Here is a 23,461-nt window from a genome sequence, read left to right as displayed (position 1 = left end):
TATATTCCACAAGAGAAAATGAAAAATATAAAAATGACACCGTTAAGAATTGTACAAACACTTGGTTCTTAATACTGCTGTTAACTACATGATCCATCTTTTCACACTGAGGGACACGCACTGAACTATTCCAGAAGTTTCAAAAGGCCACTGATGCTCCACAAGGAAAAACTATGCAGTAAGAGACGGGGGTGAAAACATTTGAATTGAAATGTGTAAATCTTTCTTATATATACTTACATGTTTCCCAGAAGACAAAATCTTGATCTTCAAATTACAAAAGTGTTCAACCCCTTAATCTTAATGCATCGTGTTTCCTTCAGGAGCATCGGTGAACGTTTGAACCTTCTGTAATAGTTGCATACGAGTTCCTCAGTTGTTCGCAATGAGAAAAGATGGATCTCAGAATTATACAGGCATTGCTGGAAAGGTAAAAACGTAAAAATTTGGTTTTAGCTTTGCCCCCCACTGTATGCGGATACTTTATATGAGCTTTCCGAATGTCTTGTTATATGCAAAGCACCTGCCAACCTCGGGACAGTTTGAAGACAAGGTCACTTCATTGGACTGACCCCTCTCGCAGAGCATTGAGCAGTTTCATAATAAGGTGTCCGAATTTTGCATTTTAGACATCTTCTGGACTTGTGACATCTCCTCAGCTAAAGTCTCTTTCTCACACTCTCTCTCATTGTATATGCAGTGTACAAAGACAAGAGGAAAGTAGAATGACCAACAAGCCTGGGGTGTTTTTCTGCATGCGGTACTCAGGGTTAGCGAAATTAGGGTTGGCATGAAAGGAAGATACATGCATGTTTTACTTTACTCACTCAGTTTTACATTCCTCTCTGACAGGTACATCCCAAAATACACAAAAACTAACAGAGAAACATAATATACAGTGTATTTACACTTGATAGATTTATGTGTGTTTTATGATAAAATACCTATCTAAACTAATCAAATGTAAATGCCTTCCATCAAACTAACCAGACTTTTTCCCCACATCAAGAACATTACAATTTCATTACATTTTCAAATATTACAGATTCAAATGTTTAAACGCACTTTTTAGTACAATCTATGTATCAAAAAGTGACACATTTGTATTACTGACAGCATAGGAACATTAACTCACAGTGTGATTTACAGCTATTAAAATTGCCAAGAGAAATATAAGTTTTGCACCCAATCATGTTTCTTCTGCAATATCTAATTAAACATATGGGTATGTGCAGTTTTCACTGCAAAACAACACAAAATGCTGCAAATGGCAGAGAAAACTTGAAATATACTTTGACTACTACCACCACCTCCATAAGCTTAGAAGTGTCAAATGACCTTTTTGTTAAGGAAAAAAATATAATTTGAACTCTACAGTTTAGTCCAAGAACAGTCCTTGTAGCTGTTATAAGACCTTGTCTATTATAATGTTCTGTTAAAACAATACAATGAGGTTTTTTTTTTTCACCCGAGTCTCCATGTTATGGACTTGTACAGGGCAAATATGGCTCCACAGTGAACCTCAAGTTGGTGCCAGCTTTCTGTCTCCACCATTTTCTTGTTTTGTCCCTCTTGTCACTGTACGGCTTTATTAAGTCTCTACAGGCTGTCTCTGATCCTCCGCATTATCATAAAATCTAATGTGAGATTTTATATGTGCAACCATGAGCATTTGGCCGTGAAATTCAGACTTTAAAATGCTGCAAATGTGCTCAAATACTCTGCACAGGCATATGTTTTGGAAATGTGCCCGATTTCAACACTCTTTTCCATAATTTGATAAATCACTGCTGCCACTATCACTAGTAAATGTACACAAACATATCTTTTACATTAGTTGAATTTACAGTTATTGTCTGATTCGAATACCATAATGCAAGCTTATTTTTTTACAATAAATAAATACATAATATTTTATGGGCCTAATTACGGAGAAAGAAGGCCGTTTGCATCAAAATCACATTAAATTACAAATAATGCAATTTTCACTCTTCTATTTCAGAGCTTTTACGCAAATAGCTGTTTAGCGAATTTGCCACTGAGCATTACTTCCAGTGTTTGAAAGTTGTGTTTGTGAAAGTAACATCATCAGGCAGATTCGGAGTCTCACAGCTCGTACTAAGTTGCTAAACTATTCTCATTGATGCCCTTGCTGAATCTGAATGACGGCTTTCATATCCCCCAGCGTTCAGAGGCGCATGCAGCGCAGAGCTCCGATTGAGTTGTTCACTTCTCCTCCAGTGAATTCTACCTCACGAAACCTAGAGGATCTGTAATACCGAAGGAAATTTGCATATCAAACATTCCATAGTTATCACTCGAGGGAGGACATCAAATCCTCCAGTGCTCATTCTCATGTTTGTTTGCGAGTTGATAGTCAAAGTTGTTTTGGTCTGATGCTAAAAGTGAATGCATTATTAGCTGCACTGCTAATGCGGTGTGTATATTGTAGGTTGCTTCCGATTTTGGGTGAGTTGATTCTGGGTTTAGTCAAAAAGGAAGATGTCGAAAATGGTTGCACATAGAATTCTGAATGTTCAAGTCGCACTAGTAGCTAATTGTAATCAAAATAGACTGCAATAGAGTTTGAACAGCCAGGTGCTAAATAATTTGAAATAGCGTTTTTCAGGTTGCGCGCGCAGAATTGTACTGGAAATGACAAAAAATTCGAATCAGTTAATCGTTTTGATGTAGATATTTGTCAAGAAAAAAATTTATGGTGACAGTGCATGGATTAAAATGATGTAAATTTCACATTGAATAATTGATCAAATGATGAAGTAGAGCATTACAATAAAAACATGGGCATAATGAGTAAGCTTTATGCATTATTAAAACACAATACAGATGTTTAACTCACGGTATCGCACTACACTTTTACACACTGAGCATCGTATAATTATTATATAATTAAATTCAACAAATGATGGGTAAGAACGTTATAATCAGTGTTGGGGAAAGTTACTTTTAAAAGTAATTTTAAAAGCATTACTATATTTTGCTAAGCTCCAAATAAAGTAACTAATTGTATATTTTTTTTATACAAAGTAATGCATGATATACTTTGTTTTTTTGGCTACTGAAATAAGAATCAGCCTAAATGTTTATTAGGACAGGAAAGCTATCAGTGAATAAATGGGAAACTAATGTAACTTGAGCTACTTATTTTAAAAAAAAAGTAACATATGCTTTCCTGTGAATTTAAAAGTAATATTACTTTACTATTTACTTTTAGATCTTTGGATCCTTTGTTGTTGTTTTTGTCTTGTGCCATGTGCTCTGTGTGCCCTACCTTTGTTTGTGTTAATTGTGTCATTGTCTTCACCTGTGTCTAGTTAATTTAGTGATTTCCTTGTGTATTTTAGGCCTGTGTGTTTGTATTCGGTTTGTCCGATCGCCAATGTTAATATGTGTGGTTTATGGTCTGCTTGCATATTATTATTTTGTCCGTTTGAAGTGGATTAAAACTATTAAGCTTATTTATTCTCGTCGAGTGCTCCTTCACGCTAAACCACACCCTGACAGATATGATTACATAAAGTGAATTGTAATGCCTCACCCACTATATTAAGTGGCCTTAAAGACTATTACATTACTCACATTTAAATTAATAATTTAGTACAACGCACTATTGTGTATGTGACGTCCACAAAAGTGTTACAATTGTATGGTGTAATAAATGGCATTGAACTTTTACATATTATATATATATATATATATATATATATATATATATATATATATATATATATATATATATGTTATATTTTATATTTTTTCAATACCTTGAAATGTGTTTTATTTCAGATGCTTATAATGTGTAGTTATCGCGAGCTTGTTGTGATGCACGCTAGGGCCAGCAGGGGGGGTGTGGTCGCGTCGTGATTCTCTGTTTCTTCTTCGTGGACTGAAACATAACTGCAGAGAATTCTGAGCACTCGACACGCCGTTGCCCCGTCTCCTGATTATTCTCCTCTATTTCAGGTTGGTAATGTGCATACATCACAAAAATATGATAAAACAAAAGAGGGACATTAACTAACTATGCTGGCCAGGTAGTTGGTTATGTGAGGTAAAGTTTTATCACTGTTCAGCCGAGTGTCAATACCGTTTTCACGACCAAATGTAATCTTCACGAAATGTGCGGAGTCGTTCTAAACATTCCTTTATTTGATATCGGGGTTAATATAATATTTGTCTGAATGTTAAATTTATGTGTTTCTTTTGTGGCCACGTGTAATTTTCTCTTGTTGTTCACGTGGGTGTATACTTAAGTTGCCTCGTGAATCCGCCATTTTAGGTGTAGCACGTGTTAAAATGTTAACGTATAGGTTTAAAGTTATTTGAGATGTATTTTAAGTTATAACTATATGAAAAAGTAGAAACGAGTGTTGAAGAGTAATGCAGTTGAGTAATGAATGTTGTGTACTGATGATAAAAGCATGTTAATTTGCTTAAAACAAGTTTAACAAAATGGTAATATACCAGGTATGATGTGTTTCATGTTAAACAAAGAATTGGTGAAAGAGGTATGCTGTATAGTTTGTTATTGTGCATTTTAAGAATGAAAATAAGTATTTACATAATGTTACAAGACATTGCATTGAATATAAAAACGGTTTAAAGAACGAAATATGTTATTGTGAATTGTGAAATAAAACATAACTGCAGAGAATTGAGCACTCGACACACTGTTGCCCTGTCTCCTGATTATTCTCCTGTATTTCAGGAACTTTATCTGCTGACTTTCACATTGTACTTTGTATTTTTTTGATACCTGCATGTTAGTACATCTGTGATTTGACCCATCCCTTACACCTTAGGCCTACCCAAACCACCAAACCTGTCCCTAACCTTACCCATATCCCACCTCGATAGCAGTAAAAGCACTTGTTTTGCACATGTGGCCACAATAAGCTTATTTTTTGATGCAAGTACATAGTTGATAAGGCCACTTAATATAAAGTGGCATCCAACTCACTGAGCTAATGAGCTCACTTTTCGTGATAATTATTTCAGCCCCAACATAAATAAAAAGCAGCCGCTATATTTTAGAAATCGCATAAGCAGGAATGTAGGAAAAATAAAGGCTTGAAAAATAGAATTTCTTAATCCCGCACACAGCTATAACTTTGGTCACGTGACCTTCATTGGGCATCTTTTCTCGATTGAACCAAGCCGTAAACCAACAAAGTCAGCACATGCACATTTTCACCCATGTATGTTTTCCCAATGCGTTCACCTCCCTAATGTAGATAGGCTTTAATAGGCTTTTCGGTGTTCTATAAAAGCAACCTTCAAGCATGATACATTCTGTCCTTCTTAATACTCCAACAACACAACCTCATCATGTGTGACAAGACTGTTTCTGCCTCAACCCAACACTGCTGCCCTTCATAAATAATTAAAGATCTAATCTGTGATATTTCCAAAGGTCAGCAGCACAACAAAGCGACAAAAAAATGCCAGCTCCCCCATTTCTCTCAACGTTTTCACTTTCTTTGGTACTTCCGCCCTGAACCTTTTGAGAATTCCACGAGAAAGATTTTTTTTTTTTTTTTTTTTTTTTTTTCGTGAGCCAGCAACTATTGAACTCTCAGAAGTGACCTACAGTCCATTTTGAAGCTTTGTAGATAATGATACAAAATACTCGCACTAAACCACGGCCTGCACTCTCACACGGCTCACAACCTCAGTTCAGCTAAATGCGAAGGAGCAAAGGTCACTAAATCCTTCCTGCATACCAAACTACCTTAATGTATTATTTAAATACATTTGAATATAAATACGAGTTAGCGCTAACCTTGATTGGTCTCCTTGATGCATTATCTATAAGTTTCCACAAATCTCCAGACTCTGGAGAACTACGCTATCTTTCACACAACTCAGGAAGCTACTTTTAAGTCTTTCGGTTGCCAGCAAAGACATTCCTAATCCGTGAGGTATTAACTCTACAATACCATTATTCACATCACGAATGCAGTAACACGAAACTTTCAGAGTTATTAAAAATTAATCCTTGTGTATGATTTTAACGCATGCGTTGTTTTACTAGCGTCGATCTACGCCGTAATTAGTGCAGTTATCATGTCTGTGTCCACAGTCTGAGTTATGTTAATGAAGCCCGCTGAATGAAATGTTTAGTGTGCTGGAGATTTATTCAACTGTTTAAAGCTGACAGTGAGCTTAATCATTACAGCTTGCTCTTGTTGAATGAATTTTTTCTGCAAGCTAGGTTTTATCTCGCCTCGCCTTCTCGACAGAACCGTCAGAGAAATACACAGAAGGGGAAGTTTTATTTAGCCTCGAAAACATCATTCCCGTGCTCCTTTGTTCACTGTATCGCATCGGAACAGGAGAGGAACGCTGGCTAACTGAAAAAAAACGTACATTCTCACACACGTCAGGGAAACAGCCGAATGGAGAGCAATATCATATCATCTCTTATGTTCTTCTCAGACAGCATGTTTGTATTCATGACCAAAGCCACTTCTCCCTTAAACCTCAATATTAACAATCATAATTAAAATGTATCAAAAAATTTCAAGCACGCCAACACAAATGCTTTGACCTCTTCTCTGTGCAATCCTCTTTAAACTTTCAGGCTCCTTTAATATTTCTAGACTACACTGACCTCCTGTAAAAAGCCTGAAATTGCGTATTAAGAATTAACGGAGATGCATTGACCTCTATTAAAGGCTTTTCAGAAGGATAGAAGGCTGAAGCTTTGGTACCTCATCACTGTATGTTCATATGACAGCCTTGTAGAACTCTATAAAGTTCCATTAGGATACACTGAATGTCATTCGCATATCTATGGCTTACTGAGTGGACTCAGTTTTGTGAACAACATTAAAATCTGTGTAATCAGAATACTGAATGATAAAAATAGAGGGTGTGGCTTGCTTTTTTTCTGCTGCAAATTGATTGGATACACTTTCAGATTTGGATTAAATATTAAACTTTTTTGTGGATTGGCCTGAACAAATGAATTGTTCACCACAAAAATAGCAATGTTCGCTAATAAAATAGACAATTTTGAATTCGTCTGGAAAACTGATAATTCACAGGTTTATATATATATATATATATATATATATATATATATATATATATATATATATATATATATATATATATATATATATATATATATGAAAAGAGTCAATTAAATACATACTGCCAATTACTGATAGTAATTCACAATAGTAAAATACATAATATATATGGTTAAAAATAGGTGGCAAAATATTATAAAATATATTCTAAAAAAATGTATTTATATTATTATATATTATTATTATTTGTAAAAATACAAAGTTTGGAGATCTCTTTTTAAAGAAATTAATGCTTGTAATTAACATTTACAAAAATAATCAGATTTTAAATAAATGCTACCATGTAAAACCTATTCATCAAGCTATCCTAAAAAAAAATATATCATGGTTTGCACAAAAAAATATTAACGACCCCCAAACTTTTGAGCGGTACATAATACGTATAAACAAAATCAAACTGGCAGAGTTCTCAACTTACTGACTTAACAGTAATATATACTTCTGCATTTCACAAAGCAGACTGACCCAGTTCTGACTCAATGCTCACTTATAAGAAAGGAGGTCAGCAAGTAACTTAAACTTAAGTTTGTTCCTTGCACAAAGCTATCACATGTCTTCAGAAAACATAAAGCACACTGTAATACTGATAAGTTACCCCCAATCTTTGTTCTGCTCTGCAAAGATGATGCTAATTTATCTGCACACTAGCTAAGGTTAGACCTTGAGATTTAGTTCATGACTAGGAGCTTCAAAGCCAAGAGAGGAAAATATTGCCTGAGAGGATTGAAACATTCATCCTGAATGTTTACTATTTACTTCTCTCCAGGATGTGCCTTATCTCTGGCTACAGCAAAGCAGTGCGAGTGTAGGTAAACATTATGCGGTCTGTGTAAGCGTGTGAATATGCAGAAGCATCATCAATGTGTGCCACTAACACCTCTGCTCATGTGTGACGTCCTCTCTCTGCCCTCTCCTTGTGTTCTGCTGGCAGGGTTGATTATGCCGCTTGTCCTTTTAACCCCGCGGCTTTTGAGTTAGTGTCACCCCGGGTCTCTCATTAGTCTCTTTTACCCATTAAACATTCATGATCTGCATTTCCATGTCAACAATGCACAAAGGTCACCGAAGAATGATAACTCGGGACGGTTACGGTTTTGCAATCGCGCATAAACAGTAGCGCTGGTGTACTTTATTTCTCAAATAAAATCTCTGCCTTCCGCCAGCTGCGGCTGTGAGCTTTCATAAACCAGGAAAAATCATTGGAGTGCCACGTAGTAACTGGGCTCAGACTGTCAGAGGTGAACGAAATGCAATTTCTATAGGTAAAATGAAAATTGGATGGTTCCTTCCATCTCCCATATGTGTCAAGGATCCAATTTTAATATATTTGCTGTCCCCTGGAATGATTGTTTGCTTGCTGCGACTGCTCACGGTTCTCTCCTGCTGCACGGCTGCAATTATCAATTACTCATTGACGCTGATGTCTCCTTTATCATTGTTACGCCTCTGCGTGAGCTTTACACATTCTATTACGTTCACTCGGTACAAGCCAGTCTCATGAAACTTTTCATGTTTTTAAACAGCTGATTTTACAGTTTAACCTTAGTAAAGAGTTTGCTGCCTTGTGTACAAAATCCACGGAGAGGAATCAAGCTTTAAAAAAGCAGCATGACAATGAACAGATCGATAATATGAGAACGGTAAAGTTCATAACTGTCCACATTTGGACGTTTTGTTAAGCACTTTTATAACCTAGCTGAAAAAAGTAGAAAAACATTAAAATTTGAAGAAAGAATTAAAACAAATCATTTTAATTTGGGCTAATTTTCAAATAGCTTCTATATAGATTATTTTTTTTTCTTCAATTTATTTATTTTGTTACTTTTTATTGTTACATTTGTTCAAAACCTTGGATTCAGACATAAATGTAAAACTACAAAAATCTAAAATATATTTACAGAAATATTATGATTATTTAATCGACTAGTGAAATAATCCATATTTATTATCAGATAATGATTTTGATTCATTTTACACACCCTACAAATACTGACAACATCGCTACATTTTAATATTTCAGCTGTATTTCAACAATTATTAAACAATAAAGATTGAACATTGTCAGTGGACAAATTAAATGAACCTGTCAAAGAATGCAAAGTTTAAAGAGTCAAATGGTATTATAGTTAATTAAATCATTGTTTGTTTGTAAATATATATATATATATATTTCACATTCAATTCTAAATCCAAGGTTTTGAACAAATGTTATAATAATAAAAACTATTAAAATAAAGAAACTGAAGAAAAAAAGAAACAAAAGTTAACCACATTAACCAATATCCTGTGAGACATGTTCTTGCCTTTTCTTATCTTCTCTTCATTGGACATGAATGATTGCAGAGTTTGCTTGTTTTTTCTACAATGCCATTGCCCCTTGTCTTGCTTGGCTAGTTGTCAAGACTCCTGAAGGCTAAAGAACCAATTAGCCAATGTTCCTACCAGCAACCTAGAGACGCCACATGACTACAGCCAATTACACACCTGCTGGATAAGGAAGGGTAATCATGCTGAAGTAGCTACTTCATTGTTTTCTGACTTTAGGTGTTATGGAAATGAGGATCTCTCAAAGACACTTACTTTGGGCCACTGGACTCAACAGTGACTGTTTCAAGGGCATCAATGACCTCCAGAGATGTTCAGCCGGGAATTTGAATAATCCCGTCCGTCGAGTGCTGAATTTGGCCATTATAAAGCCATTAAAATGATAAAGGAAAGGAAAGTGGCTTTTTTTGCTCTGTGGCACACATACTTTCAGATGCTTTTGCTAGGTAAAACCAACCAACAAAAACAGCGCAAAATAATCTCTGCTTTCCTGCCACATCCATCATGACCAATGACCTTAAAATGAGAGCTGTTATTTGCTGCATCAAGTACTTCCTGTGTAGCTCATATCCGCAGCAGCGGTGAAGAGCAGTTAAGGCTAATAAAGCTATACTGCAGCACTAAAAAGCTTTTAAACCAAATTCATTTGTCCTGTCTGTTATGCAACCGCTCACAAATGACTGTTTTCCAGAGGCAGCAGGCAGGTCTTTTAAATCACATAGCGTATTCAATGTCGTGCTCCACTCTGTTCATTTTCTCTGGGTTATTTCCCACAGGAGGCCACCGAGGGGTTTCAGTGTACTGCAGCAAACAAATAGAGGTCAAAGAAGACCTCACAGTAACTGTAGTAAAATCTCATCTGTTATGACTTGTGTCGAACCTCATGTTATCAGTGCTCTTAGCAGTCCCTGAGCTGAATTTCAATTTCTACTAAAAATGCTTAGATGGCATGCATAACAATGAGATGAGAGTGAGTGGAATTTATTGCTATGACTTTAAGATTAAACACTGCTACTGTAACTAATTTTCATTAGTTTTCTAGTACAAACCTATTTGTTCCTTTGTTTTGTAGTGCAGCTTAGTTTAGCAAAATTATTTAACTGTTATTTAAAAATTATATGAACTGCTGATTCCGCACGTGTTTTAGGTGTATTTAATGTAAATCATTGTTAATGTAAATCATAATTTCATACTGGTATGGTTATTGGTCAATATTAGATTTTTATAAATAAATTCATACCTATAAATATAATTGTTATTTTAATGTTGGAGGTGATATTAATATTCTAAATTCTATTTTGTCTAATTAAAGGGATAGTGCAACCAAAAATTTAAAATCTGTCAATAGTTACTCACCCTCATGTAGTTCCAAACACATACGTTCATCTTCAAACCAAAAATTATGACTTTACTCAACAATTTCTTCTTTCCTGCGTCAGTATTCGACACACATTCACAAGAGTACCACATTGTTTAATTTTATTTGTTTTGGGCACAAAATGTTCTCATAGTTTCATAACATGAACCACTGATGCCAATTGGTCTATTTTAACAATGCCCTTACAACCTCCGATTTCATCAAAAATATCTTTTCTATATATATATATATATATATATATATATATATATATATATATATATATATATATATATATATATATATATATATCATATCATATCAAAAATGTGTGTCCTGAAATATAAACAAAGGTCTTACAGATTCAAGATATTTTCATATTTAGAAGAACTATCCCTTTAAATACTAAATAAAACAACAGAATTATTTCTTTATAATCAGCGATTTAATTACTTCCAAAGAACTGTAGGATGTCTTGATTTTGTTTATTAATTTTCATTTTAAACAGTTAGAACCACTATTTAAATGCTACAAGTACTTTGTCATTCCAATACTATACTATATGAAAAAATGGATTCAATGTTTAGGTTTGATAATGATTACATTCAACCGTCTTTATTATCGGTGATAATAAACAGTAACTTTAAGCAAGCTTTACATGACTGATAATTTAATTCAAAGTAAATAATTTCACGTGAAATAGGAGAAGTGAGTGTTCACAATTAAATATCCATTACGGACCCAAATACCACCACAATGGTAACACAACTGGAACTCCCCAGAGTACACCTGAGCTTTTACCACTACATAAACACATGAAAGATGACGAGAGAGTGTGCTGAAGGTCACTAGAACCTCTTCCGTCCTTGTCAAGGGAGCGCTAACCTTCTCTCCTTTCAAACAACGCCAGGGTGTTGATGGAGCATCTGATTTGAAATGAAAATGACGATGGTGACGGTCAACTTCTCTGACACCTCATTCCAATTAGAAGGAGGATTCGTTGTGTGCTGGGGGAGGTGACACAATCCCGTCGCTCAATCTAGTAACCCCAGGCTTTGAGAGTGTCACCCATCTCTCCACACATCTCACCTCTGATGATCTGTCCGATCTGATCCCAGTTCAGTCCCCTGTGTCTGAGCTGTCTTGTTATCCAGCACAAGCTGCCTTTCCATCAGAGAATTCATGTAGTGCAATAAGAACAGGCTTTTGCACTTGGGCTTTTAGCACTTTGTCTGCTCTTCAGAAATGTTGACCTTGCTGAAACTATTATTTCAACTTTCCTTGACACAAATCTATAAATCTTTACTTTAAGCTGATGTTTGAGTATCAGTTTAATCTATAGTGGATTTATTTGTAATTCTTCTAGTCCAGAAGTTGCCTATAGAGCTTGTTTGTTACAGAATATTCCATATCTTTTGAAGCATTAAAGGGAGCTACGAACAAACAAATATTTCGTTATAATATAATCAGCACAATATACAAAAGTGTAGAGTCAGTATGTATTTCTTAATAAAGAATAAACTAGTCTAACATTTACAAAATATTTCTACCTTTTTTGAGCACTAAATAAAATGCCAGTATTATGGGTTATGAAAGGTTCATAGTTTGGTTTTGGAAAATGCAAGCAAGGTCAATAAACACTTTCATTTTCTTATAATATGCATTTATTTTTTTACCTTATTTGCTTAATGACTGCCAAACAATTCATTTTTCTGCAGTGTTTGTGAGCTTTTGAGAGAAAATACCTTTAAACAGTGTCCACTTCTAGATTTAAAACTTTACAGGATGTTTCCATTCGCTTAGAACTGTGTTACATGCTGCATGAAAGGTAATTTTTAAAGAAATCCATAATAATACTAACATTTCTGAGAAAACAAGCCCTCCACAAAACCAAACACATCAATGTTTAAACGGCTTAAACAAAGTGCTTATCTTCTATGAGCGTCTGATATGGTGAGAAGTCTTAACTGTACTCATTTGTTATATTGATCATATCTGATGCAGAACAAGGCAGGGCCATTAACTTCCCTGAGTTCTGAGAGCTTTTCTTGCATTGATTGTTCTGTGTGGGTCTCTGTGGAACTGACGCCACATGAAACACCGCTCTGAAGGAGAGTCTGCTTGTCCAGATGCACACTAAGACAAAGATTAAACGAGATCAGGCTCCTCAGGGTCACCTGCTGGCACTTCCTTTGGACCAGCACCGCATGGATTAAGCTTGAATAAATATGAACTACTTCGATTGATCACAACTATCCTGGGTGATGAAATCCATTTGTTTTCCTTGTCAAAGAACTTATACAAAACCACAAAGACTGATGCAGTATCTTAGATATGGATTTACCATTTAAGCATGTCTTTAATGTTGAAAAGGCTATGCGCGTTTCTTGAAGGTCCCCAAACCCAACTGCTACAAATCAATGCAAATGACTCACCTCTGCCATGAAAATCTCAGTGTATCACCTGCTCCCACTCAGACTGTTATGTTTATGTGATTAGTCTTGAGTCTTGTATCATATGCATGCATCTTAAAGGGACAGTTCGCACCAAAATAAAAGTCATTATTTACTCACCCTTGTGTTATTCCAAACCCATATGGCTGTCTTTGATTTGCGGAACACAAAGATATACTCCTTAGCATCATAAAAGACACGTAGTTTGTAGTTACATATTGAGTTTGTTTGTTTGTAATATAATTTCTAAGTGGAATGTTAAAGTTCTACTTACAGTCAGTCTACTGACAAATATTACACAATAAAGAGCAAGGGATGGCTGGAATCAACCGTTCCAATTTGAATGGCTGTTCCTCTATGCAATTTTTGAAAGTTAGTGTCAAGTGGTAAAAAATCGTTCTACTGTTTCAAATAAATCTACACTTTAACACTTAAACCAAAACGAATTGTGATCGGTCAGTTTATGCCAAGTAGACAGACATTTTCTGTCTAAGTTGGCAGTTCTTGGCAAGAATAAGCTGCACACCAGATTTTTATAGCAATAATCAAAAGAACATTTGCTGGCCTGCTGACATGTTGCATGAGTTCAACCTTCTCTGTCTACCTTTTTGACATTTGGGAGATTTCCGGTCTTCTCTGCATTGTTTTCTTTTTCTACTTGGATGACTTCTGTGAGGGTTTTATGATAGTTTCGGAGGAACAGAATGGGCTGTTAAATTTTTTAAACGTACGTGCGCTCTGGAATTTGTCGACGGTAATCTAATCTTGGTCAGAAAATGTTTCTGTGTGGTTCTGTCTGCCATTCCTGCATGCGTTTTTTTAAAAGGATTTCCAGGTGAAACGCTCCCAAAATATTTATGACAGAAACCACACAGAAAACAGAAATTGGAGCTTGGATGCAAATGATCAGTTGAAAGTGAAGGAATATGTTTCTGGATCGGAGACAGATATGCTTCTACATCAAGGACAGGTCTCACAGGCAAAGCCTAATCCATGGCTTTTTGATCCATATTTTTAAACTAGTGCACAAACACAGTTGCTGGAGTAACATGATGAGAAACAGAGCCGCTGAGACATCGATGTCTTACATTCGGATTCAGTATTACGTGGAAGGCTTACACCATGGTAAAGATAGACACTTCTGAAGGCTATTTTCGCTGATGAAATTGTTAGAAATGGTTGATGTTATGTTCTTTGACACCTCTTTGTTGAGATGATAAATGACAAGATATGCAAATGAGGCTTGGCTTTTAGTAAACATCTTTGCTTCCAAAAGGGATTTGTGAAAAGATGAGGTGTGGGGGACGACGTTATCTGATTTTTTTCCTGGTGATTTATAATCAAAAAACTGAATCCTTTTCATGTACTTCTTTGTGATTAATGTGCATTTTTCAAAGTCAACAGATTTTCATTAACAAGTTCTTGTTTTATTCTCATTAATAAGCACAATTCTGCGCAAAGTAATTTGGCCCGAATTTTCTTCTTTTTACTGTATTTTTGATCAAATAAATGAATTCTTGGTCTGCATTAGACATTTAAAAATTCACATTTAATGGTAAATGTTTAAGCTGGCAGATTCGATCCCTTTATAAAGAAAAACTTTCCAGCATTGTCCATGACCTTCATATATTTCAGCTAAATCATCTCCCCTTCTCTCCCCAAACGACTCTTGTCACACTTCTGACCGAACTATTTCTCTATTGCATTTTCCCCATCTCTCTTTAAGACTGAAACGCTGATCCATGCTGTCTACAGCCCCACTGGCCTCTGCAAACAGCCATCTATCTCTTAAAAGCCGTGTGTACACTCTGCTTGCCAACAGTAATACATTACTACCAGACACTGAGGTGAGTTTCCTGGAAGTCCATGCATCAGTACCCTGATGGCAGGCACCATCACAGGAGTGTTGTTCCGGAGAAGGGCAGTCTTCCAATCCCAATAGTTTATAGATGGCTGCAGCCTTGGATAGACTACAGGAAAGGGGCATCAGAGCTCAGCATCAGTCACAAGACCCGAAAGATGTTGTGCAATACAGGCCATGAAGCAGGCAGGCAGTCAAGATGAATAGTTTCTGTTTTTAGCAAAAAAAGGTTTTGGAGAGTGTGAGTGAACCTGCCAAAAAATAACAACAAATACTGATGGAAAGGAAATTTACTTAAGTAAAATCTGGTCAGACATGATAAAGAATGTAATTGAACACATCGAACATTACAAAGCAATTAAAAGAACCAATTGCGGAGAACTTAAAGTCAAGTTTAGATTCAATATTGCTTAAAAAACTCATGTTAGGATTTGACCTCTGTTCACGCTAAACATAATTCTTCCACTAGTCTAAACCATCTGACAAGAAGCAGTGGTTGTTTTTCCCTTTGTTCGTGTCTTATCTTGTCCAAGTCACCAAAAGTGAGACAGGACAGCAACAAATACATTTTTATGTGCTTTGGTACACATTAAAACAGGAATGCTTCTGAAATGTGAATACTAGTGAAATGAGAATAGCATCTAAAGATGATATAAACAGTGAAAAATTTGATACTATTTTAGCTGAAACGGATAGTTCAGCCAAAAATGAACGTTTTGTCATTATTTACTTATTATTATATACTTATTTATTCACCCTCTTGCTGTTCCAAACATGTAAGTGTATGAAGATTGTTCATCTTCATACACAAAAACAAATTGAGATGTTTTTGATGAATCCCGAGAGCCCTCTGTCACTCCCATAGACAGCAAGGCTCAGAAATGTAGCATTGACATTATTAGAATAATCCATGTGACATCAGTGGTTCAGCAGCAATTTTACAAAGCTACTAGAATACTTTTTGTGCTTCATCCTATTGCACCATTTTGGAGAGTCACAAACAGGCACAATGTATGAAACGTATGTACACGAATACATTTGTTTATGCTCAGATCAAAGCGATAATTCAAAAAGTATCTTAATTTGTGTTCTAAAGATGAACGAATGTCTTATAGGTTTGGAACAAAATGAGGGTTAGTATTTAATGACAAAATGTTTGGATGAACTATCCCTTTAATTTTGGATGAACTATCCCTTTAAATAGTTTTAAAATAAAGCATGAACCTCCAAAATGTTTTATCACTTTACTACCAAATTATTTATTGTAGTGTTAATTATGTCAGCCTTTTTAATGCAGCCTTTCAAATTAGTCTTACTGTAGTCTTGTCAAATGTACTTTTTAGTTATTATTAAACTTTAAATTTGTAGTTTTTGCATGGTACAGTCTAAACAGAAAATGATAAAGATCTGTACATATGCATCTTAAAGTCATACGAAATTAGAAAGGATCTTAACATTGGTATTGTATGAGTGCCTATACAAAAAGTAGCAGTGCAAGTATGTCTTCGAGACATAAACTTTACATACACCCAAAAAATACTAATGAATTCACATTGGGGGAAAAAAAAGACGGAAGCAAACCATTGCCATTCTGATTATGCATAGCTTCGCTGCCTTTTATAATCTTGGGTACGGACTGAAAACTTCTAACTATTTTTATCTATACTGTAACAGACACAAGCATCAAAGCATGGCTGCCTTAACACAGACGGGCCTCACCGTTTAGTCAAACTGAGACTGACTTGCTGCAGAAGCAGGTTGGAGGAGATAAAACAGCAATGCAAAGGAAGAGAGGGGTGGAGAAGATGCTGTCTGATTGACAGCAAGAGAGCAAAAAGATATGAGAGAGAGAGAACAAAACCAGGCAGCCAGAGAAACGGTGAGAGGAAGCGCCTCAGGATATTGCCTGAAACTTTCATTAGTCAAGGCAGTTTTTTCCTCCTAATAAACGCCTGCTTCATCATAATTGAGTCATGCGCTTTGGAGATCTTAATTAGAGCTGCTGGGAAGGAAACAGCGGCTATAAGAGAGTTTTCTGACCCTCTGACCATGTAAAGAGTTGTGGGACGATAAGCTCTCTATTCACTTCCACTCTCGTTATTTCATTTGTTCCACATTTTCTAGTACATTCTGCTCAGCATCTCAGAGTTCTTCCTTCACCATCTTTCTTTCTCTTACTCTAATCATGAGCAAGCTGTCATCTTCTTTGAACCACTGCTTACAGCAGTTCTCAATATCTTTACGTCAAGACCTATATTTTACGGGGAACATCAAGAGGCGACTGTACCCAAACCACACAAAAGCGTCCTAAAACCAAAAATTAGAAATGCACTATTACTATGAAAACGGTTCAGGGTTTCCAAAGCCTTAAAGGTTTTTATTCTATGATGGTTTTACATGCGAGCTAATAACTCACTGTACAATTTTGAAGGCGCAACAAAACTCATTTTAAATTTATAAGTGAATTTATGCTGTACAGCATTTAAAAAATATATATTATTTTGAAATCTGCTGAAGATTACGCTGAACAGGGTTAGTAAATTATATTAAATTTGCCTCTTTGTTGCCATCTCTGTTTGAAAACCTGGAATTGCATCCGTTTACGGAATTATCTCTCTTGTGTGGGCTGTGCTCTGGCATGGCTCCAGCATCCATGAATCTAATGTTTTGAGGAGTATGTGTAGCTGTCAGTCACCGCGCCGGTGAGGAGACAGATTCTAGCCTACCTCTTGGAACATATGACCCAAATAAGAATGTTCACTGTATATTGCCATCTGAACAAGTAAGGAACAAGTCTGCCTTGCTTGCTCTGACCAACCGAGGAAAAAAGCATCACCATTAAATTAATCTAAAGATCAGTTAGCTCGTATCACGTCAAACCGAGTAAATTGTAACTATTGAAAAGCTGACCATTGTAAATCGGGACAGTTTTGAATACTGGCTGGTTATGTTCGAATATGAATTTTGGACAGAAAAAAGTTATGGATGGCAGCTTTATCACATTAAATATTTACTTCATGTGAACATAATATTACAGAAAATGTAAACTAATAAGGGAAATGAGAAAAAAAATGAAAAGTTATCTAATATTAGCTGGTTATCTTATATATACTACACTGTGCCAGTATATTATGCATCTCAAGCTCCCAACAAGCAACAGATGAATTTATGCCAACAATCAGACTGTTGTTTTTTTTTAACTCCTTTTACAATATGTCTATTTAAAGTTTAATTTGCCGTAATAATTAGTTGAATGGTATTGTTTTTGTTTACCATTGTTTTGTTCCTGCAATCAAAACAGACCTATGACCCAATTTGGGTCATGACCCACCACTGGCTTACAACACCTCTCTTCTCTTACCATCTGTTTTTCCCTCTCTGACAGACAGAGGGTGCTTTCTTTACCGCTCCTCCCTCACCAGCACTGACAGCTCTGAGGAATGTTACATGGCCGCAGCCACCCCCTGGAGCTCACCTGTCCAATTCAAGGTTGGATAAACAGCCATGACCTTACTGCACACTTCACAACACCTCAGGGATGGCGCACTATAGTACACAGCCATTTACTTGCAACCTAAATTTCACCGTATTCTAATTATCTGGTGATGGTTGTTCCTTCATCAAAACAGATTCGGAGAAATTTTGCATTACATCACTTGCTCATCAATGGAAGTCAATGGGTGCCATCAGAATAAGAGTTCAAACAGGTGGACAAAACATCACAATCGTCAACATAGCTCCAGTTCATCCATTAATATCTTGTGAAGCTGCATGTCTGTAATAAATTCATAAAGATATTTTTTACATTATTTATTATATTGCGTTCCCCAGTGAAACAAGTCTTTTCATGATCAGGAGATAGATATATATATATATATATATATATATATATATATATATATATATATATATATATATATATATATACACAGATTAAAGCATGTTCAAAAACAATACAAAAACTTCTAAACACAAGATGTTTTCACAAGATGTTCATTTATGATATGGAGTAATGTGGATTGCGGTAATGTTTTATCAGTTCTCTCTCTCCGAACTTCCTTCTGACTGAACCCATTCATTGCCGATGAACCATCTGTGATATAAAATTTAATTTATTTAAATGTGTTCCAATAAAGAAACAAACCCGTCTACATCTTGGGTGGCCTAAGGTTGAGCAATTTTTAATTCTGGGGTGAATAAATTCTTTAATCTAACCTCACAGATCAAAGAGACACAGACAAACAAACAAACAAAAAATGTTATTTAAAAAAAAAACTATGTACTGTAAGAAATCCACGATCAGCCAAATTACTAGTAAAAGTAAAGTTCTATAGCATTTTCTTTCTCTGCAGGGCGAAAAGGAAAATGAAATGCACTACTACACGGATGTATCTACATTTCCGTACCATTTAATTTTTTTCCCCCGCATTGCTTGAGGAGGCCGTCTAGAAAATCAGGTCAGACCCAGCTGATGAAGAAATTATGTGATTTAATGGCCCCTGAGGGTCAACACAAATATAGCACTGCATTAACTCTGGCCCCTCCTAGGACAGAGCAGCAAGGACATCACCCACAAACATCAAGAGAGAGACACGACTCCGACAAAGCGCTGCATACAATGAATAAAGCAGATGCTGAAACGATAACGAACAAAATTACATTATGCCATCCATTTCAATTCACATATTCACTTTCTTTATGCATGCTATCATAGAATGTTCATTTCATTATCTGATTAAGAGCAGCTCTTGAAATATTCTGCATTACAAATCCTATTAAAGAAAGAATGTAGGCCTGCTTTCATTTCCATGACTACTTTTATCCTTTCGATTCTTTATTCCGTCATTGGCTTACTTACTTCTTTGATTTGACCACTAGGTGGAGCTCTTTTACATCAGGTGTGCTCACCTTTCCAGGGTATTTTATCTCCTTTTACCATCGCCACTAAGAAATACAAAGAACGCACTACAAAATCTGGAAGAAAACACAACGCGAGTCACAATAAGATCAAAAGAAAAGAGAATGCCGTGCCGTCATTTGATATGAACCTTTTTAGGAAGAGGCTTTGTACGAGAAACCATTTAAATGAAGCAATGCTGGATTAACTCTCCCACTGTTTTCCATCAAGAGTAGATTTTTCCATCTTTTGTTGTAGGTGCAGATGTATGCTGCCTTGCGAACTTCATTTGCATAGTCATTAGCAAAATAAGAATCTGCCTCAAACACAAACACACCCAGACATGTAGTCTAGTAAAATGAGGTCAGGAGAGCTCTAAACAGCAAGGTTTCCTGAAGCGTAAAAGTGATAATCTTCTCCTTTTATCTTTGCTTAACATGTCACCTTACTTAAGAAATACAGCCGGGAAGGGTTTGGTTAGCAGGCAGACATGTGGCTCGGCGGGTATTCTTGTTAAACCATCACAAAGATTCTATCAAACTGAATCTGGAGAAATACAGAACTTTGTACTGTAAGCTACCTACGGTGCAGGCCAAAAGTGTTAAAAGTCGAAATCATTATATATGCATAATGTAGATGTGTAAATAAGAAGCATGTCGCTTTATGTTTTCCCCAAATGTATGTCTCTTTGGATAAAAGCGTCTGCAAAATGAGTAAATGTAAATGCATGTACTGTACTAGGACTAAACTCAATTACATATTAGAGATTTCAAAGTCACCAATCATACTAAGCACATTTTTGAAACTGCCTGTGTGAACTATACATTATTGCATATGCTTATTGAATAGTCGGTTAAATTCATAACATGATCACCAGGGTTTACATAAAGCTCAAGTAGCTCTGTTGTTATTAAAGCCGACTAAAACCAACTTCGGAAAACTGACTGACTCAGATTGTTATAAAAATGAATAAATGATATAATGGTCTGTAATGAACCAAGGTACAAATCATCTCTGAAAGACTCATGAAGGCCTACTATAGCCTACATTAAGAGCAAGGACACCGGTACAGTGATGGTGTCATATAGATATACAGTGGTACTTTAAAATAAATGTTTTATTATATGCTATTGCACTGCAATATTTATGCTATTGTACTGCAATATTTTTTCAATATAATATTGTACTGCACGATTTGCACTCTCATTTACAGCTGTTTTTACATGGTACTCTACAGTAAGGTTCGCAATTATGTCAATTGTGAATGGTAACAAAATAGCGAACCGTATCAACCAGTTTTTTGGTACCCTTCCATAATAATGAATTATTTAGTAAGGGTACCTAACACAGAAAAATGTGCCAAAATGGTGAAGCTAAAATGCAGAACCTTGATTGGTTGACTAGAATCGTCACTTCTGCGTGATACACTACTTATGTCCATGATTCTTTGAGTGCGCAAACACAAAAAATATAACAGTGTATTCTGTATTTTCACACAGACAACAGTCATGTCTCAATAGGCGTTCTTTTCTGTTCTTGTGGTTTTGTTAAACGTTATTGCCAAAAACCCCGCACATTTTTTAAATATTACTGTTGTTGTGTCATTAAGTGTAGTTTTAAGAGTTTTCAGGCGAGATTGTAGTTGTATAAAACTCAAATCTGCGTTTTATTTATAAAGACTATTTATGCCGATTCGGGAGCTCCAGGTGATCGCCGGGCGCTCAGTGCTTACGTATCCGCTCAGAGCAGCGTCAAGCTCGGCTGGACCCTCCGACAATTGCTGTAGGCTCTGGCATCTCTGTACTGATTAAACATGAGATACAACATGTTCTAGGTAACGTTATATTTTACAGGCGGTCGTGGTCTCGGGCATCTTTTATTTCTTCCTGATCATATTCCTGATCATGTTAATTTTGAACTTGACCATAGTACAGTTTATTTGCTTTTGTCTTTATTTCCTCTTAAGTCTCTATGATGGCTATTATTGTTCATTAAAACTGATAAAAAAAAAAGGCAGTGTTCGATCGCTACGTTCCCTCATGCCCCACACCTATCAAGTAAGGGTAGGACTACAGATGGCAGTGAGCTGGATTAGGGCTTTTTACACACCGGGCATTAGTACTTCTGAGTCGAGACTCAATTACTGCAGCTAAAGCAATAAGTCAAAAATACCACATTTAAAAAAGGTGCTAAATAGCCAATGATATAACATCAAAGGTAATAAAACAACAAGGCCTCTCTGCATCAATAATTATAAGCCTAACTGATAAGTCATTAGATGTCTATAGAGAGGGCGCATCGAAACACCTGTCATGCAGATGTGAGATAAATAATGAGTGCTAATATTAATAAAGCTAATGATGCTTGACAGATCTAGGCTAGCACGGTTCCCTTAGCACCAAGTCTCTGGCAGAGGATTGGGAAGCTCGTTGGATGCGAAGAAATTAGGGATAGAGGTGGACAGAGGGGACAGTTCAGGGTTTAGTGAGGAGAGAAAAGGAGGGAGAGCAAGACAGAGCGGAGCTGTGGTTAATTAGCAGTGACAGTTCCACAGTCGGTCCGGCATCGCTTCAGACAGCTGCAGGCTGCTGCCAGCTACCAGCGCCACATATTGCCATTTTAATTCTCTCTTCATTTCCATCTAGACAGATCTGTTCCTCCCATTCACTCACTTTTTTTTTTTTTTTGGCCATTCAACAGCACCCACTGAAAGTAAGGGAAGGAAAATCTGGCTTCAGACCGTTTTTATTGGTGTAAACACAATGACTTCTTGTTCTGCGGTGAAGACTTCCCACATTTTGCTGAATGCAGTTGGAGTGGTAGATATTCCGAAGGCAGCAAAAGATGCAAAGATAACTTATCTCGGATACCAGGAAGAAAATCATTTCACGTCTGTAATAAATTATGTTATAAATGTATGACATGCAATGTAAAAATCATGGATAAGAACGTTATGGAAGACAAAAGTCAAGTTCGCATGAACCAGGGGTTTGTGACTGATTTTACTTCCGCATTGTGACGCACTTCGAAGAGAAACGAAATATTGAATGAGGAAAATAGAGGGCATGTTTTGTTTTGTTTGCTTTTCTTTTTTTGCAAACTGATTGGATGTAGTAAAGTAGGCACAGACCTGCCAACCTTGGAAGTTTTTTTGGAGTACCACCCAGAAGTGGTGCAAACTGCAACAAAAAATGGTTGTGAAGAAAGCACTGCAGTCACATACCTTTTCATTTTTTTGGTTTAGCTGCAAGGCATGCGCGCACACACACACACACACACACACATAACTTTACCTTACTTGGCCAACAAATGCCTGGTGCATAGGCAAACTAGCTTGGAAATTATATAGCATTAGGATGTTATTCATTTTAAATATTTACCAAAGTTCTGCACCTAAGTTGCACGATTCTGGATAAACTGAGACTCACGCATTTTTTTGTGAGGTGTTTA

At 36.2% G+C, this 23,461-nt stretch overlaps 1 long non-coding RNA gene and 1 other non-coding gene across 3 annotated transcripts; one reads left to right on the top strand and one right to left on the bottom strand.

Annotated features, from left to right (window-relative positions):
* Positions 1-3,828: 3,828 nt before the first annotated feature.
* Positions 3,829-19,926, top strand: LOC122356418. 2 transcript variants are annotated; one of them, XR_006252320.1, is made up of 5 exons: positions 3,829-3,984; positions 14,980-15,100; positions 18,500-18,603; positions 19,467-19,571; positions 19,663-19,926. It is a non-coding gene; the product is annotated as an uncharacterized LOC122356418 (long non-coding RNA). The 2 variants fall into 2 exon arrangements; XR_006252319.1 differs by lacking the exon at positions 14,980-15,100 and having other exon boundaries at positions 3,831-3,984.
* Positions 11,608-11,707, bottom strand: LOC122357146. Its single transcript, XR_006252431.1, has one exon. It is a non-coding gene; the product is annotated as a U6atac minor spliceosomal RNA (small nuclear RNA).
* Positions 19,927-23,461: the final 3,535 nt, after the last annotated feature.

Source organism: Puntigrus tetrazona, chromosome 13, assembly GCF_018831695.1.
Source record: "Puntigrus tetrazona isolate hp1 chromosome 13, ASM1883169v1, whole genome shotgun sequence".
NCBI classification, from domain to species: domain Eukaryota; kingdom Metazoa; phylum Chordata; class Actinopteri; order Cypriniformes; family Cyprinidae; genus Puntigrus; species Puntigrus tetrazona.
Note: the sequence above shows the minus strand (reverse complement) of the source record. Positions and strands in the feature narration are given on the sequence as shown.